This window comes from Oncorhynchus tshawytscha, linkage group LG22, assembly GCF_018296145.1.
Source record: "Oncorhynchus tshawytscha isolate Ot180627B linkage group LG22, Otsh_v2.0, whole genome shotgun sequence".
NCBI classification, from domain to species: domain Eukaryota; kingdom Metazoa; phylum Chordata; class Actinopteri; order Salmoniformes; family Salmonidae; genus Oncorhynchus; species Oncorhynchus tshawytscha.
Window position 1 is genome coordinate 20,478,260 of NC_056450.1, and position 17,363 is coordinate 20,495,622.

Below are 17,363 nucleotides of genomic sequence, written 5' to 3' on the forward strand. Positions count from 1 at the left end.
AGGCATTTGAAAATACCACACATTTTGTTTTACCTGAATTTAGAACCAGCTTTAAATCATACAGATTATGTTGTATGATGTTAAATGATCTTTGGGCATTTTCAAAAGATAAAGATAAACTACTACCACTTGAATAAAGAACAGTATCATCTGCATAAAAATGAACAGCCGCTGTTTCAATAAGATTCCCAATGTTGTTGATATACAAAATGAACAACAGTGGGCCCAAAATTGAACCTTGCAGAACACCTGAGCACACCTCTATGGACTCCTGAGCACACCTCTATGGAGATTTACAACCATCCGCTATTACACATTGTGTACAATTTGATTGGTTTATAAATTACCTATCTAGAGCATGACCAGTAATTCCACAACATTTTAACCATTGCACTAACACAGCATGGTCCACGGTGTCAAAAGCCTTTGACAAATCAATAAAGACACACACACACAATGTAACTTCTTATCAAGAGCACAGTGGATGTCATTTAAAATCTTCAATGTTGCTGAAACAGTGCTGTGGCCAGACCTGAAACCTGATTGCATTCCATTTAAGATGTTGTTTTCTTGGAAGTAGGCCTTTAGCTGCATACTAACTAAAGGACTCCAGTACCTTTGACAGTACAGACAATTTGGATATGGGTCAACAGTTGTCAAGTAGCGAAGGATCTCCACCTTTCAGGAGAGGCAGTACAAAAGCATATTTCCATATTTCCTCAACATCAAGCGTGAGGTTAAAAATACATGTTAAGGGGGAGCAATGATGTCTGCAGCTAGGTGTAGGAAACATATTTTTTCCCACAAATTTCTTTCAGGGCTTTACACACTTCTGAAACAGAAAAGGATGAAAAGGAGAACCTGGTGAAGGAGTGCACAGGGGTGTCAGGTATATTCATTGAAACTCAATTATACCTTTGACCTTTTCAAATAAACTGCCTGCATCTAAATGAAATGCTGATTAAAAGCTTTCAGAATGGAGGTTCTCTCAGTTACAATCTGTGTGTCGACCAACAACTGTTTGGGAAGATGTGTATCTTTTTGCACTCCAAACCCTTCACTACTTGCCAAAATGTGGATGGATTATTTAAACTATGTGAAGTAGATTTCAGATAGTGGTCTGCTTTCAAATTATGGATCATAGCCACACCCATATTTCGAAGACATTTAAAAGCCACCCAATCATCTGCCAAACCAGTCCCTCTTGCTTGAGCCAACATAGCATTTCGTTCCCTTATGATTTTTGTAAGTTCCTTAAGTAAACCAAGGGTTCTCTCTGCCCTTAATCCTGATTTTTTTAAAAGGGGCCTATTGCATACATCCGGGAATGTGTTGTGGAAGTAAGAAAAGGCTAGTTCAACACCAGGGATTAATTCCATGCTATTCCATGCCATGCTAGATACATCATGTAAAAATCCTTGAATATCAAACCGCTTCCAGTTTATTTGATAGACAATGTTTTCTCTTTGAGGCCACTGTGATAGACGTAGACGCTTAATCAAACCCCAAGGAAGTAGATTTCCCTGTAGGTAGATGTATTGATTGGTAGCGTATTGGCTGAGGCAGACAGGGATGTGGCTGAGGTCTGTGTTCTTACCCAATTTAGTGAGCTGCAGCCCCATCAGCAGAATCAGGGCCAGATTCACCAAACTGCTGGAGATATTGGCAATGTTCCTCTGCCTGAGGGAACACACACACACGTGCACACACACAGCAATTTGAGCTAATGTATCAATCTGAGCTAACATATCTGCTGGAATTAGCTAAATGGAGGATGTCACCCATTGTCAGGTGTTTTGAAGGGTATTCTGATCCAGGGTCAGCAGTTTTATTCATCAGAGCAGAGTGTATTGTACTGTACCTGAGTGCGCAGCACAACGCTGCCTGTGCGGTACATCATCACACCCACTATCCCACGGTACATGATCACTTTCACCAGGAAGATCCTCACCACACAAAACTGGGGATAGACAAGGGTAGACAGAGGAAAGAGGAGTGAGGTGAATAAGGTTAATATTAGTCCAACTACACCTTATCCACATTCAAATACAGTACACTAAAATGGCATCCTTTCTGTATCACTAGGGTGCAACATTTTCCCTGACTGTGTGGCCTGGCTAGGAAAAACTTTGGGCTTTCTGCATTAGTTTATAAGGAGGGTTTTGAATGTTAACTGGTCAGGAAACATGATAATGAACAACTGTTCAAAATCTGTTTGTGCCATCACACCAACTCCTTTTGTCATTGTCATGTCAGTGACAGATCTGGGGTCCGGCTACCCCTGGTGTCAATAAACACAGAGCAAAGGACACGAAGAGAGGAAAACTCAGTGTCTTACCATGATGACCATGGAGCAAGTGAGAATGCGGGACAGCCGGGCCTTCTCTGGGAAGTAGGGCTCTTTCACTCCTGTCACTGGGTTGTGCTCCATAGCTGGAGCCATGTCTGCAAACTCAGGCCCATTTGCAGTACGTTTTGGTTGTGTTTGATGTGCCCAATAGAAATGCTAAATAATATATTGTGTCATTTTGGAGTCACTTTTGTTGTAAATAAGAATACTTTATGAACACTTCTACATTAATGTGGATGCTAGCATGATTACAGATAATCCTGAATGAACTGTGAATAATGATGAGTGAGAACATTAAAGGGTCAACGATCATACCCCAAAACATGCTAATCTCTCACTATTACCAATAACAGGGGAGGTTTTCATCTTTTGGGAGTATGACCTTTTGACTCTCTCATTATTCACAATTTATTCAGGATGATCCATAATCATGGTAACATCCACATTCTAATTTCCAATAAAAGTTACTCCAAAATGACACGATACACTATTTACCATTCATTTCTATTAAGCACAAAATAATCTGAAACAACCAAAACTAACTGAAAATGTATCTAACAAGTTTGGAGAGTCACAAGCTTTTTATAGTCATTACGTGCTGGGAATATTGGACCAAATACTTTTGACTAGTTCTATATGAATCTTTAGGGGTGTCAATCATTTTGACCCCTACCTTTTTGAGAAAAAAGTATTACATGTTAAACAAAGTCTCTTTCTCTCAGCAATTGTATTAGTATGAAATCATATAATTTCCCAAATGTTTTTAGCATACAATATACTGTAGCTCAGTATTTGAATTATTTATTTTATAGTCATTATTGCTCATCTTTATCAAGATCGTCAATAATTTCGACCCCACTGTATGTAAGCACAGCAGTCGTCTCCATATCTGTGAACTATACTACAGTAAAACTGATGTGACCAGTACTGTATGTGACCAGTACTGTATGTGACCAGTACTGTATGTGACCAGTACTGTATGTGACCAGTTATTTGAAATGAGGCTCAATTTTTTTTATTTAACCAGGTAGGCCAGTTGAGAACAAGATCTCATTTACAACTGTGACTTGGCCAAGGTAAAGAAAAGCAGTGCGACACAAACAACAACACAGAGTTACAAATGGAATAAACAAACTCACAGTCAATAACACAATAGGAAAAAAAATCTATATGCAGTGTGTGCAAATGAGGTAGAATTTGGGGCGGCAGGGTAGCCTAGTGGTTAGAGCGTTGGACTAGTAACCGAAAGGTTGCAAGTTCGAATCCCCGAGCCAACAAGGTACAAATCTGTCGTTCTGCCCCTGAACAGGCAGTTAACCCACTGTTCCTAGGCCGTCATTGAAAATAAGAATTTGTTCTTAACTGACTTGCCTAGTAAAATAAAGGTAAAATAAATAAATAGGCCCTAATGGCAAAGTATTTACAATTTAAACACTGGAGTGATAGATATGACTTGATGTGCAGAAGATGAATGTGCAAGTAGAGATACTGGGTTGCAAAGGAGCAATAAATAAATAACAATATGGGGTAGTTGGGTGGGCTATTTACAGATGGGCTATGTACAGCTCTGACAACTGATGCTCAAAGTTAGTGAGGGAGATATGAGTCTCCAGCTTCAGTGATTGTGCAATTCGTTCCAGTCATTGGCAGCAGAGAACTGGAAGGAAAGGTGGCCAAAGAGGAATATGCTTTGGGGGTGACCAGTGAAATATACCTGCTAAGGGTGGGTAATGCTATGGTGACCTGTGAGCTGAGATAAGGTGGAGCTTTAAGACTTATAAATGACCTGGAGCCAGTGGGTTTGGCGACGAATATGAAGCGAGAGCCAGCCAACGAGAGCATACAGGTTGCAGTGGTGGGCAGTGTATGAAGCTTTGGTGACAAAACGGATGGAACTGTGATAGACTGCATCCAAGCTGCTGAGTTGATTTGTACGGGTCCAGATTTTGCAACTCTTTCAGAACATCAGCTACCTGGATTTGGGTGAAGGAGAAATGGGGGAAGTTTGGGTAAGTTGCTGTCGGGGGTGCAGGGCTGTTGACCGGGGTTGGGGTAGCCAGGTGGAAAGCACAGCCAGCTGTAGAAAAATGCTTAGTGAAATTCTCAATTATCGTGGATTTATCGGTGGTGACAGTGTTTCCTAGCCTCAGTGCAGTGGGCAGCTGGGAGGAGGTGCTCTTATTCTCCATGGACTTCACAGTGTCCCAGAACTGTTTGGAGTTTGTGCTACAGGATGCAAATGTCTGTTTGAAAAAGCTAGCCTTTGCTTTCCTAACTGCCTGTGTATATTGGTTCCTAACTTCCCTGAAAAGCTGCATATCGCGGGGGCTATTTGATGCTAATGCAGTACGCCACAGGATGATTTTGTACTGGTCAAGGGCAGTCAGGTCTGGAGTGAACCAAGGGCTATATCTGTTCCTGGTTCAATTTTTTTTTGAATGGGGCATGCTTATTTAAGATGGTGAGGAAAGCACTTTTAAAGAATAACCAGGCATCCTCTATTGATGGAATGTGGTCAATATTCTTCCAGCATACCCGGGCCAGGTCGTTAGAAAGGCCTGCTCGCTGAAGTGTTTTAGGGAGCGTTTGACAGTGATGAGGGGTGGTCGCTTGACCGCAGAGCCATTACGGACACAGGTTGAAGACAGCAGAGATGTATTTAGAGGGCAGGTTGGTCAGGATGATATCTATGAGGGTGCCAGTGTTTACAGATTTGGGGTTGTACCTGGTAGGTTCATTGATAATTTGTGTGAGATTGAGGGCATCTGGCTTAGACTGTAGGACAGCCGGGGTGTTAAGCATGTCTCAGTTTAGGTCACCTAACAGTACGAGCTTTGAAGATAGATGGGGGGAAATCAATTCACATATGGTGTCCAGGGCACAGCTGGGGACAGAAGGTGGTCTATAACAAGCGGCAATGGTGAGAGACTTGTTTCTGGAAAGGTGGATTTTTAGAAGTAGAAGCTCAAATTGTTTGGGCACAGACCTGAATAGTATGACAGAACTCTGCAGGCTGTCTCTGCAGTAGATTGCAATTCCACCCCATTTGGCAGTTCTATCTATCTTGTCGGAAAGTGTTATAGTTAGGGATGGAAATTTCAGGATTTTTGGTGGCCTTCCTAAGCCAGGATTCAGACACGACTAGGACATCCGAATTGGCAGAGTGTGCTAAAGCAGTGAGTAAAACAAACTTAGGGAGGAGGCTTCTAATGTTAACATGCATGAAACCAAGGATTTTATGGTTACAGAAATCAACAAATGAGAGCGCCTGGGGAATGGGAGTTGAGCAAGGCACTGTAGGACCTGGATTAACCTCTACATCACTAGAGGAACAGAGGAGGAGTAGGATAAGGGTACGGCTAAAAGCTATAAGGACGGGTCGTCTAGTGCGTTCAGAACAGAGAGTAAAGGGAACAGGTTTCTGGGCGTGGAAGAATAGATTCAAGGCATAATGTACAGACAAGGGTATGGTAGGATGTGAATACAGTGGAGGTAAACCTAGGCATTGTGTGATGATGAGAGAGAATTTGTCTCTAGCGACATCATTTAGAACAGGTGAGGTCACCGCATGTGTGGGAGGTGAAACAAAATGCATAAGGCATATTGAGCAGGGCTGGAGTCTCTACAGTGAAATAAGACAATAATCACTAACCAAAACAGCAATGGACAAGACATATTGACATTAGGGAGAGGCATGCGTAGCCGAGTGATCATAGGGACCAGTTGGAGGCTAGGCGAGCTGGAGACACGCGATTCAGACAGCTAGCGGGCCGGGGATAGCAGAAGGGCCAGCAGGGGGGACGTCGCGACAGAAGAAAGTCTGTTGTAGCTCCCTCGGACGGTTACGTCGGCAGACCAGTTGTGTTGGATTGGCAGGGCTCCATGTTGGCAGTAAAAGGGTTCAGGCCAATTGGAAAATAGGCATTGTAGCCCAAGAAATTGGCTGATGGTCCTCTTCAGCTAGCAGTCCGATATGCTCTAGACAGCTAGCGGGCCACGGCCAGCAGGCTAGCGGATGGGCCTTCAGGGAACGTCGCGACGGAGGAGCCTGTTGACACTCCTCGGGTGGATCATGTCGGTGAACCAGTCGTGGTGGAATCGGCAGGGCTCCATGTCGGCAGTAAAAGGGGTCCAGGCCAATTGGCAAAATATGTTTTGTAGCCCAAGGAGTGGCTGATGGACCTCTTAAGCTAGCCGGGGGCTGGGCCTAGCACGAGGCTAGTTCCAGGCTCACTGGTTATTGCTTCGGGACAGAGATGTTAGCCAGGTGGGTAGCCACTCGGATAGCAGCTAGCTAGCTGCGATGATCCAGGTGAAAAGGTTCAGAGCTTGCGGTAGGAAACCGGAGATGGAGAAAGAGCAGTCCGGTAAGCTCTGGGTTGAAACGTGCTGTGCAGACTGGCAGGAGTTGACCAGGCTAAGGTTAGCTGATGACTGCTAACCGTTGAGCTCTGTTTTTACAGTATGTACGGTAACACATCACAGAATTACAAAAGTATAGAAATTGAAATGAATGAAAGTCCTTTAATGAATTGGCTCTAATCCAGACCTCCTCCTCTTGGAAGTCCATGCAGTCCTAGTGGTGAGCCAGGGTGGCCATCTTGCGTTTTCAGTACTCCAGTAAGGTGACTGCCCAGAATGACATGAACGCACTGAAGAGAAGTGTCCCGGGGTGGTCAAACAGGTAGCCCACCTGCCAACACAGACACACCACATGTATTTCCATGTTTTATTTGACCAGTTAAGTTGACTGAGAACACATTCTAATTTAATGCAACAACCTGTTACAGAGGAGAGGAATGATTAGGTGGCCATGATGGTATGAGGGTCAGATTGGGAAATTAGACGGGACACCGGGGTTAACACCCCTACTCTTACGATAAGTGCCATGGGATCTTTAGTGACCACAGAGACGGCACCCTAAACACATCCGCCTGCCATCTATGGATTTAGTAGTAGTGGGACGGCTAAGCTAAAATATCCATAAAGATTGTTCATTAATGTGATAAAAGCAACACATTTGGCATAGAGGTGAATGTATGTATTCTGAAAAGATTTAGATAAGCACATCAGACAGTCACTCATACCTTGTTACTTCCTATTAAATATAGCTTGTTTGAGTTGGGTTGATGCCTCCGAACATTAGGAGCATACTTCCTAAACTGGATTACATCAAAATCTGGGCTATGCAGATGAATCCGGACATTCTGGTATTGACTGAAACTTGGATCTCTGGGGACATTCTGAACTCTGATATTTTATATTGAGTGTTATAATGTGTTCAGAGCTGACAAACATTTCGTTGTCTCTATACTGAAAACCATTTCCCTTCCCCAAATAGTTTTGCTGCTATATTTAAGCCTTTGTCTGGGGAAAAATCAAACTGTTATAGGGGTCTACCATCCTCCCCCCACTAACGTTTATGCACTCGAGGAGTTAAATAGTTTATTAAATCAGAAGTTATTACCCTGGGTGACCTAAATTATGATTGGGATTTTCAGGCTTCAGACAGACAATCTAAACGATGTGTAATTATCTAAACCTAACCCAGCTGGTGACTAAGCCTACACAGCCCAACCCTAAAGATCCTTCAAAGTCAACTCTGATTGATCTTATCCTAACGAATACACCAGTGAAATATGTTTCTACTGGTGTCTTCACCCAAGACATTAGTGATTATTGCCCAGTTGTTTGTGTCAGAGATGTGAGAATACAAAAAAAACTAAGCCTTGTCACATCACAAAGAGGAACTTTAAAAACTTTTTTACATTATCTTTATTTTATTGACCTTGATTGTATTTCCTATCCCTGAACCTGATTTAGCTTTGAGCCTTTTTGAAGATGTCTTCAATACTATTTTTAGATAATCATGCTCTCTTCAAAAAATGGATGGTTAAAGGTAGATCGAATGACTGGTACACTTCGGAATTATCAGAAGTCATTCATAAAAGAGACAATGCTTGGGTCAAGGTCAGGAACACAAGCTTAGGTCTTGACTGGCATGCTTTAAGCAACTGAGGAATAATTTTGTAAGACAAATCAAAAAGTCTCAAATCTGATTATGTAACCGGTCTTTCAGATTGTAATGGGAACCCTGCTAAATTCAGGAAAACTGTCAAATTCCTGATGGGTTCTACTTCCTCCTCTCTGCCACAACAAATTAGTTGGCATCATTACGGAAAGAATGCAATCAATTGAGGTATTTAATCACCATTTTATTTCAGCGGGATCCATCTTTGTAAGAACTTCTAAGCTTATTCACAATGATAGTGTTCCACTTTTTGGAACCTACGATCTTCACTATTTAAACACCATCCGTCAATTTGTTAAAAATTGTAAACTTAATCTATATGCGGATGATACTATTATGTATGCTATTGCCCCGACTGTTGATCGGGATGTGTCAAAACTATAGTCTGTCACGCCTGCACCCGCTGTTCCCCGCGCCAGGCTCCTCAGTATTACACACTCCTGCCACCATCATTTCGCAAACCTGCCTTTCCACGTCACGCGCATCAGCGTATTATTGGACTCAATCACTTGTTTATTTCCTCCCCTATATGTCAGTTCCCCATCTCTGCTCCCCGATGCTGCATTGATTGTTGAATGTCGTTGTTTTGCCCGTGTGCGGACACTGTGCCTGTCTTGTTTCATGTCTGTTCTTCATTAAATGTTGACTCCCCGTACCTGCTTCTCGTTTCTGGCGTCGGTCCTTACACAGTCAGATTTTATAGCTATGCAGGAATCCCTTTCTGATTTACAACTTGTGCTTAATACAGGCAAAACAAAATACATGTTGTTTTCAAACTCTCGTAAGAATGTTAAAGATGAACTACATTACTACTAGTCATTAGATGGTTCTCCAATCGAACGTGTTTCTGTCAATATAAATACTATAGGCATTTGGATTGATATGGATTTTACATTTATAAAACATAGATGAGCTGGTTAGGATAAGATTTAAAGTTGTTATTTTTCTACAGAAACAGATTGTGCTTTTCTCTAAGCAGTGGGAAGCAGATTATTCAGTCAACCTTTTTATCTGTTCTTGATTGTGGTGATATTATTTATTAAAAGGGCAGCTGTTTAAACCTTTGGATTAAACCTTTTGTTGACAGGTGACAGTTTTGATCTTCATCACTGCATCCTGTATCAAAAGGTTGGCTGGACTTCGCTAAAGACCCATAGATCTCTACATTACTCCCTTTTTGTTTACTAGGCCCTACTTCATCATTTCTGTCTTACCTAACTTTGCTGTTGAAGTATAGACACCAGGGTTGTGTAACCAGTTCACAGGATTGGATAACTCGAGGTTCCTTGGGTCTCCACCGAGCTAGGTAGATCTGCTTTTAGTTTTAATGCACCATATTCCTGGAACAAAATTCTAAATACATTTCATCTTGATGTTCTGGTTTCGTTTGGGCAATTTAGAGTATTGATTGGGGACTCATTTGTGGTGTAACTGTTTTTCTGGGTGATTTGATGTTTTATATATAGTTATAGTTTGGGCATATACAGGGCACATTTGTAAAGGAGACCTAGGTCTAAATATAAACAGTACAGTACCTTAGCCATGGGGCAGATATCAGGCATGTTCCAGGGCTTGCAGGTCTTACAGAGAGGACACATCAGGTAGCTATTCCCACTGCTACAGATCTCCTTGCTGTGGACAGTCAGGCACAGAATCACATACACAATTCACCACTCAAAAGTAGTGAAGTGAGTGTGATTTCAGACACATCTGAATTATTATTACCCGTTGATTGCTTGCTACAGAGTACATCACCAGAGGCTCTCTGGCTTTTATACAGTGCAGTGATTGATATTACTAAACCACAATGAACATGAAGAGTTACACTAATGTCTTTGGGCCTGTAAGAGACTCAATGCTTTTCTTCCTTCGCTATGTTATTGAATCTTTAGACTCCCTATCTTTATGGCCTGGTAAATCGACTGAGTCCCCACCAAGCCATCAAACACTGGTCCCGAGAAAGTATTCTCTCGTGGACAGATTCTGTAAATAAACGACGAGAAAACAAGTGACAAAGTTATGCACACATTTAACTACTGGGTAACAGAGACTACTGAGAAAACAATGGTCAGCAGTTGCCATGGAAACACATTGGAGACACAGGGAACATTGACAAGACATGGTAGCTCAGTTAGAAGAGCATGTTGTTTAAAATGCCAGTTCGATGCCTGGGATCGCCCATACGTAAAATGTATGCACGCATTACTTTAAGTTTCTTTGGATAAAAGTGTCTACTAAATGGCATATAGTATATTATTATTTTCCCCCTGACACACGCATAGACGGACACACAAGCACACACACACACGTTTTCACTCTCTCACACACCTTACTTCCTGGTCGAGGTTTGATGGTCAAACAGTGGGTGCTTTAGAGCGCATAGTTTGAGTGTTGCAGGGAAGCTAAAGCATATGTTCATATTCCTGTGTTTTATTGAAGTTTAAAACATGGTTTACCACGATTATTGATGTGTGGATATGTATCGTGTAATATATTTCCTAAATGTTTTTGTTGACCTTTTTCATGCCTTTATTGAAGTTAATTGTCAATTATGTAATTGGTATAGTTTGTGATGCATTCTGGGTGATGTTACTGTAAGACACACACACAGCGAAGCAATGCATTATGTCCTAAGACTGGTACAGGCGGCCTGCGTAACTAAATTGAGCCTGTACATTTGCAGAGCTCCAGACTGCGAATTACACTAGGCCACGCTGTTGCTCAAATTATACTGTAATTATATTGTAATAGCACCTCTTTGAGCGTTCTTTTGGTCTCGATTTGTAGTAAAGATAATTATAATAAGAGCTCTATACTGTACAATTTTCAAACCATGAACCTTGATTACAGGCAAAGAAATGAATGTGTTAGAAAAGCATTGTAAGTGATTGAGTTTCAGGACTCATGCAGGAGTGTTGGTGCCCTCGGACATGACTCCTGACACAAAGACAAAGGTCCCCACCACTGCCGCGGGGAGCAGCCAGGCTGTGTAGAAGCCTACAGAGAGGACCAGAGAGACAAAAACCTCTCTCTCACACACAACACAGTGGGGAATTCTCACAAAACTGTACTGTTGTGGTAAATTGACCACATATCTTCACAAAAATGGACATTGTATAAGAGAGAATAGATATGGTAGCATTAATTTCATCCAAGTCTTCTTGAGTATGATGTGTAAATCTCAGATTTTTTGGGATGTGTTCAGTTTCATGAATCCCCCTCACCAACAAGTGTAACCATATAAGCAGTACAGAATTAAATTATGGTATTGTATCAGATGTACTGTGAGGAATTCTGCTTACCTAGCCAGGCAAAGTAAAAGGCTATCTTCTCTCCAAAGTATTCTCTGATGTGGTCCAGTGTCTGGTACTTGTTCCACTTAGACCAGCGGGCCCAATACTGGAACAAGACCTGCCTCTGGTTGAGCTCATCTGGACACGCCTCATACTCTGGCAGCTCAAATGGGACCTGAGAAACACACACACGTACGCATCTACACATGCACACACAAACTCACTTGCCGCACACACAAACACGCACACGTGCACATGGATGCAAGTGCGCACATATATACACACACACACACACTGCTGTAATAGGCAGATGTCATTATGAGTAGCGGTACATTAAGAATGTATCTGACCTAGGTCTCCCGGGTGGTGTAGTGGTCTAGGGCACTGCATTGCAGTGCTAGCTGGGCCACCAGAGAATCTGGGTTCGCAACAAGGAGGTCCGTGGGTCGAAGCACAATTGGCCTAGCATCGTCCGGGTTAGAGAGGGTTTGGCCGGTAGGGATATCCTTGTCTCATCACGCACTAGCGACTCCTGTGGTGGGCGGGGAGCAGTGCACGCTAACCAGGTCGCCAGGTGCACGTTTCCTCCGACATATTGGTGCGGCTCGCTTCCGGGTTGGATGCGCGCTGTGTTAAGAAGCAGCGCGGCTTGGTTGGGTTGTGTTTTGGAGGACGCATGGCTTTCGATCTTCGTCTCTCACGAGACCGTACGGGAATTGTAGCGATGAGACAAGATAACAACTACTGACAATTGGATACCACGAAATTGGTTAGAAAAGGGGTTAAAAAAAGAAAAAAAGAATGTGTCTGACCTCATGCAAGGGAAACGCTGCGGTGTATGCCCCCTCGTTGAGCAGTCGAGCCACGCCCACCTCCGTGCTCTTCCTCTTGCCATACACCATACTTGCCAGAAGCTTATACACCTGCCACGGAAAGCCAATTGGACATATAAGAATGACATAGATTGATGTAAAGCCTATTGACCACATATACAGTGCATTCGAACCCCTTGACTTTTTTCATTTTGTTACGTTAAAGTCTTATTCTAAAATGTGTTTAAGAAAAAAGTGTTAATCAATCTAAACCCAATACCCCATAATGACAAAGCAAAAGCAGTTTAACATTTTGCAAATCTATTAAAAATAAAAAACAGGTCAATCCTGTTTCCATTGATCATCCTTGAGATGTTTCTACAATGTGATTGGAGTCCACCTGTGGTAAATTAAATTGATTGGACATGATTTGGAAAGGCACACACCTGTCTATTTAAGGTCCCACAGTTGTCAGTGCATGTCAGAGCAAAAACCAAGCCATGAAGTCGAAGGAATTGTCCGTAAAGCTCCGAGACAGGTTTGTGTCAAGGCACAGATCTGGGAAGGGTACCAAAATCAATGCAGTGGCTTAAATGGAAGAAGTTTGGAACCACCAAGAATCCCTAAAGCACGGCCAAACTGAGCAATGGGAGGAGAAGGGCCTTGATCAGGGAGGTGACCAAGAAGCCGATTGGTCACTCTGACAGAGTTCCAAAGTTCCTCTGTGGAGATGGGAGAACCTTCTAGAAGGACAACCATCTCTGCAGCACTCCACCAAACAGGCCTTTATGATAGAGTGGCCAGACGGAAGCCACTTCTCAGTAAAAGGCACATGACTGCCCACTTGGAGTTTGCCAAAAGGCACATAAAGGACTCTCAGACCAGGAGAAACAAGATTCTCTGTTCTGATGAAACCCAGATTGAACTCTTTGGCCTGAATGCCAACCATCACATCTGAAGGAAACCTGGCACCATCCCTATGGTAAAGCATGGTGGTGGCAGCATCATGCTGTGGGGATGTTTTTCACCGGCAGGGACTGGGAGACTAGTCTGGATCGAGAGAAAGATGAACAGAGCAAAATATAGAGATCCTTGATGAAAACCTGCTCCAGAGCCGTCACGTGTGTTCCCTCTCCGGCCTCTAGGTCACCAGGCTTTTCGTTATGGCGCACCATCGTTACGTGCAGCTGCGCTTCATCAGACTCACCCGGACTCCATCACTTCCCTGATTACCTTCCCTATATATGTCACTCCCTTTGGTTCCTTTTCCAGGGGTTATTGTTTCTGTTGCTGTGTCATGTCTGTGCGTTGTTCGTGTTTCGTATTTTGTTGTGTTTATTTATTAAAACACTCACTCCCTGAACTTGCTTCCCGACTCTCAGCCCACATCGTTACAAGAAAAAAGACCTCAGACTGGGTCGAAGGTTCACCTTCCAACAGGACAACAACCCTAAGCACACAGGCAAGACAATGCAGGAGTGGCCTCAGGACAGGACTCTGAAAGTCCTTGAGTGGCCCAGCCAGAGCCCGGACTTGAACCTAATCAAACTTCTCTGGAGAGACCTGAAAATAGCTGTGCAGCGACGCTCCCCCTCCAACCGAACCCAGCTTGAGAGGATCTGCAAAGAATGGGAGAAACTCCCCAAATACAGGTCTGCCAAGCTTGTAGCGTCACACCCAAGAAAACTCGAGGCTGCAATCGCTGCCAAAGGTGCTTCAACAAAGTACTGAGTAAACGGTCTGAATAATTATGTAAAAGTGATAGTTTTTTTATTTTTAATACCTTTGCTAAATTTTCTAAAAACATGTTTTCGCTTTGTCATTATGGGGTATTGTGTGTAGATTGATGAGGGAAAAAAATTGTATCCATTTTAGAATAAGGCTGTAACAAGATGTGGAAAAAGTCAAGGTGTCTGAATACTTTCTGAAGGCACTGTAGGTAGGCCTATATATGTCCACCTAAACTGAGTACATAAAACATTAAGAACATCTGCTGTCCATTTCATAGACTGACAAAGTAAAAACTATGATCCTAATTGAGATCACTTGTTAAATCCACTTCAATCAGTGTAGAATGTAGATGAAGGGGAGGAGACAGATTAAATAAATATTTTTAAAACAATTGAGACATGGATTGTGTACGTGTGCCATTCAGAGGGTGCCTTTAAACAGGGTATGGTAGTAGGTGACAGGTGCACCGGTATGTGTCAAGAACTGCAACGCTGCTGTGTTTTTCACACTCAACAGTTTCCCCATGCGTGTCAAGAATGGTCCACCACCCAAAGGACATCCAGCCAACTTGACACAGCTCTGGGAAGCATTGGAGTCAACATGGGTCAGCATCAGAGGTGTAAAGTACTCAAGTAAAAATACTTTAAAGTACAACTTAAGTATTTTTTTAAAGTATCTGTACTTTACAATTTATATATTTGGACTACTTTTGCTTCACTACATTCCTAAAGAAAATAATGTACTTTTTACTCCATACATTTTCCCTGACACCCAAAAGTACCTGTTACATTTTGAATGCTTAGCGGGACAGGAAAATGGTCCAATTCACTCACTTATCAAGAGAACATCCCTGGTCATTCCTACTGCCTCTGATCTGGAGGACTCACTAAACACAAATGCTTTGTTTGTAAATTATGTACGTGTGTTGTAGTGTGCCCCTGGCTATCCGTAAATTTAAAAAAATTAAAATAATTGTGGTTTCCGATTTGCTTACTATAAGCAATTTGAAATGATTTATACTTTTGATACTTAAGTATATTTAAAACTAAATAATTTTAGACTTTTACTCAAGTAGTATTTTTCTGGGTGACTTTCACTTTTACTTGAGTAATTTTCTATGAATGCATCTTTACATTTACTCAAGTATGACAATTGTGTACTTTTCCCACCACTGGCCAGCATCCCTGTTGACCGCTTTAAACACCTTTTGGAGTCCATGCCCCGTTGAATTGAGGCTGTTCTGAGGGAAAAAGGGGGTTTGCAACTCAATATTAAGAAGGTGTTCTCAATGTTTTGTACCCTCTGGGTGTATATCTGGGGTACGTCCATCACTACACAACACATGGGTAAAGATATAAAAAAGTCAATGGATGCACTCACTATACGGTGTCTCTGTGTATTAGTGAAGTAGGTGTCATGGTCCTCAAAGCCAAGGAACCTGAGAAGGACAAACTGAGCCAGGTTAATCCTGTAGTCATTTGTACACATACAGACAGCTCTATGAGGATCAGTACGCAATGAGGCTCAACTAAAGTTTGAGGATCCTCAATCAAAACCTATATTAGGAAGTTTCCAGGATGATTTATTTAAATTTTATTTGACTAGGCAAGTCAGCGAAGAACAAATTCTTATTTACAATGACGGCCTACACCGGCCAAACCCAGGCAACGCTGGGCCAATTGTGAGCCGGGGATTGGGATTCCCAATCACGCCCGGTTGTGATACAGCCTGGATTCGAACCAGGGTAGTGACGCCTGTAGTGACGCCTCTAGCACTAAGAGGCAGTGCCTTAGACCCCTGCGCCACTTGGGAGCCCCACTTCTCCATCTAGGTACTCACTTCTCCATTTGACTTGCGAAAGGCACAAGTGTAGTAGTCCAGTGGCCTGCTGGGCACGGACTCAGCCATGATGTTGGGAATGCATAGCTTCCGAAGGATCCAGTCAGACGTATAGAAGTCTGGGTTTGGTTGAGCCTGATACACAAAAACAATGTTCTTCATAACACACCATAGTATTGGGATTAACGTATTCTATACTACTGTATTTGGTACTAGCACTGACCTGTAGGGGCACTCTTAGAATGAGCTCCTCTGCGTAATAAACCAACACATCCCAGGGGGCGCTAAATTTCAGATAATGGATGGATTTTTTCCTCTCTCACTGTCTCCTCCTAATGCCAAAAAAATCATTACATTACAGAACAGTCACAAAATAATGAATTATTTAGTACAGTATGTCATAAGCATTATTAGGGACATAAGCATTATTAGACTGACCATAGAACTGTCAGAGCATTAACATTAAGGAGCAATTGTCCTCTCTAAGGTAACATGCAAATATAATGTTATTGGGAAAGTAGGAACACTAGATCTAACTACTTGTTGAGCTAGGTGATCTAGTGTACATCAAATGTCATATGTTACCTTTTCCAGCAGCAGGCCGGTATTCTGCAGGTTTTGGGTGAATTTGTCCCTCCATCGAGCCAGCTGAGTCTTTTCTCCATTCAGACCTGCTTCTCTCCTCCTCTGGCCCTCCCCCGACCTCCCTGACTGCTGGTCTCCAATCTCCCCCTCTTTTGGGAGCGACACTTTCTCCGTTTCACCTCCCACACTAGAACAAAGTCTGATTCAGGTACAGCCAGACAAAGCCACGAGTTAGAATTTGATTGGTGGCATTTTCTTTATATTATCTGTTACCAAGAATCTGGACCAACTCAGTGGGCCTGTGGTTAGTGTTCACCCTGAGATTGGAAGGTTGGGAGTTCGATCTCCGGACGAGTCATACCAAAGACTGCAAAAATGGGATCCAATGCATCTCTGCTTAGCACTCAGCATTAAGGAGATAGATTGGGGTTAATGAAGAGGAAGAATGGATTTGGTATTCCAGCAAGAGATGGAGGAGTGGAGCAGGGAAAGGAAATGATAATACTATCTCAGTGGAGAGGGGGCTGGGAATGGGAGGGAAGAGTGTGTGGATCTGCAGTAATCTCTGCCTTCTCTCCTTTCTCTCTGCATCATTCTCTCCTCACTCCACAGGGACAGAGCCGAACAGAATGGTATACCGTAATCCTTTTTCTCCATCCCTTTCAGCAGAGGAAACATGCACATGCCCTTACACCAGTAAATAATGTAACACCTACTCAGTA

General features: G+C 42.7%; 1 long non-coding RNA gene across 2 annotated transcripts; it reads right to left on the bottom strand.

Moving 5' to 3' along the window:
• Positions 1-495: 495 nt before the first annotated feature.
• LOC112221543 lies at positions 496-12,209 on the bottom strand. Of its 2 annotated transcripts, none has more exons than XR_006079634.1 (6): positions 12,025-12,209; positions 11,684-11,849; positions 9,917-10,013; positions 6,900-7,043; positions 1,862-1,960; positions 496-1,680 (listed from the first exon to the last, which is right to left on the bottom strand). It is a non-coding gene; the product is annotated as an uncharacterized LOC112221543 (long non-coding RNA). The 2 variants fall into 2 exon arrangements; XR_006079635.1 differs by having other exon boundaries at positions 9,917-11,378.
• Positions 12,210-17,363: the final 5,154 nt, after the last annotated feature.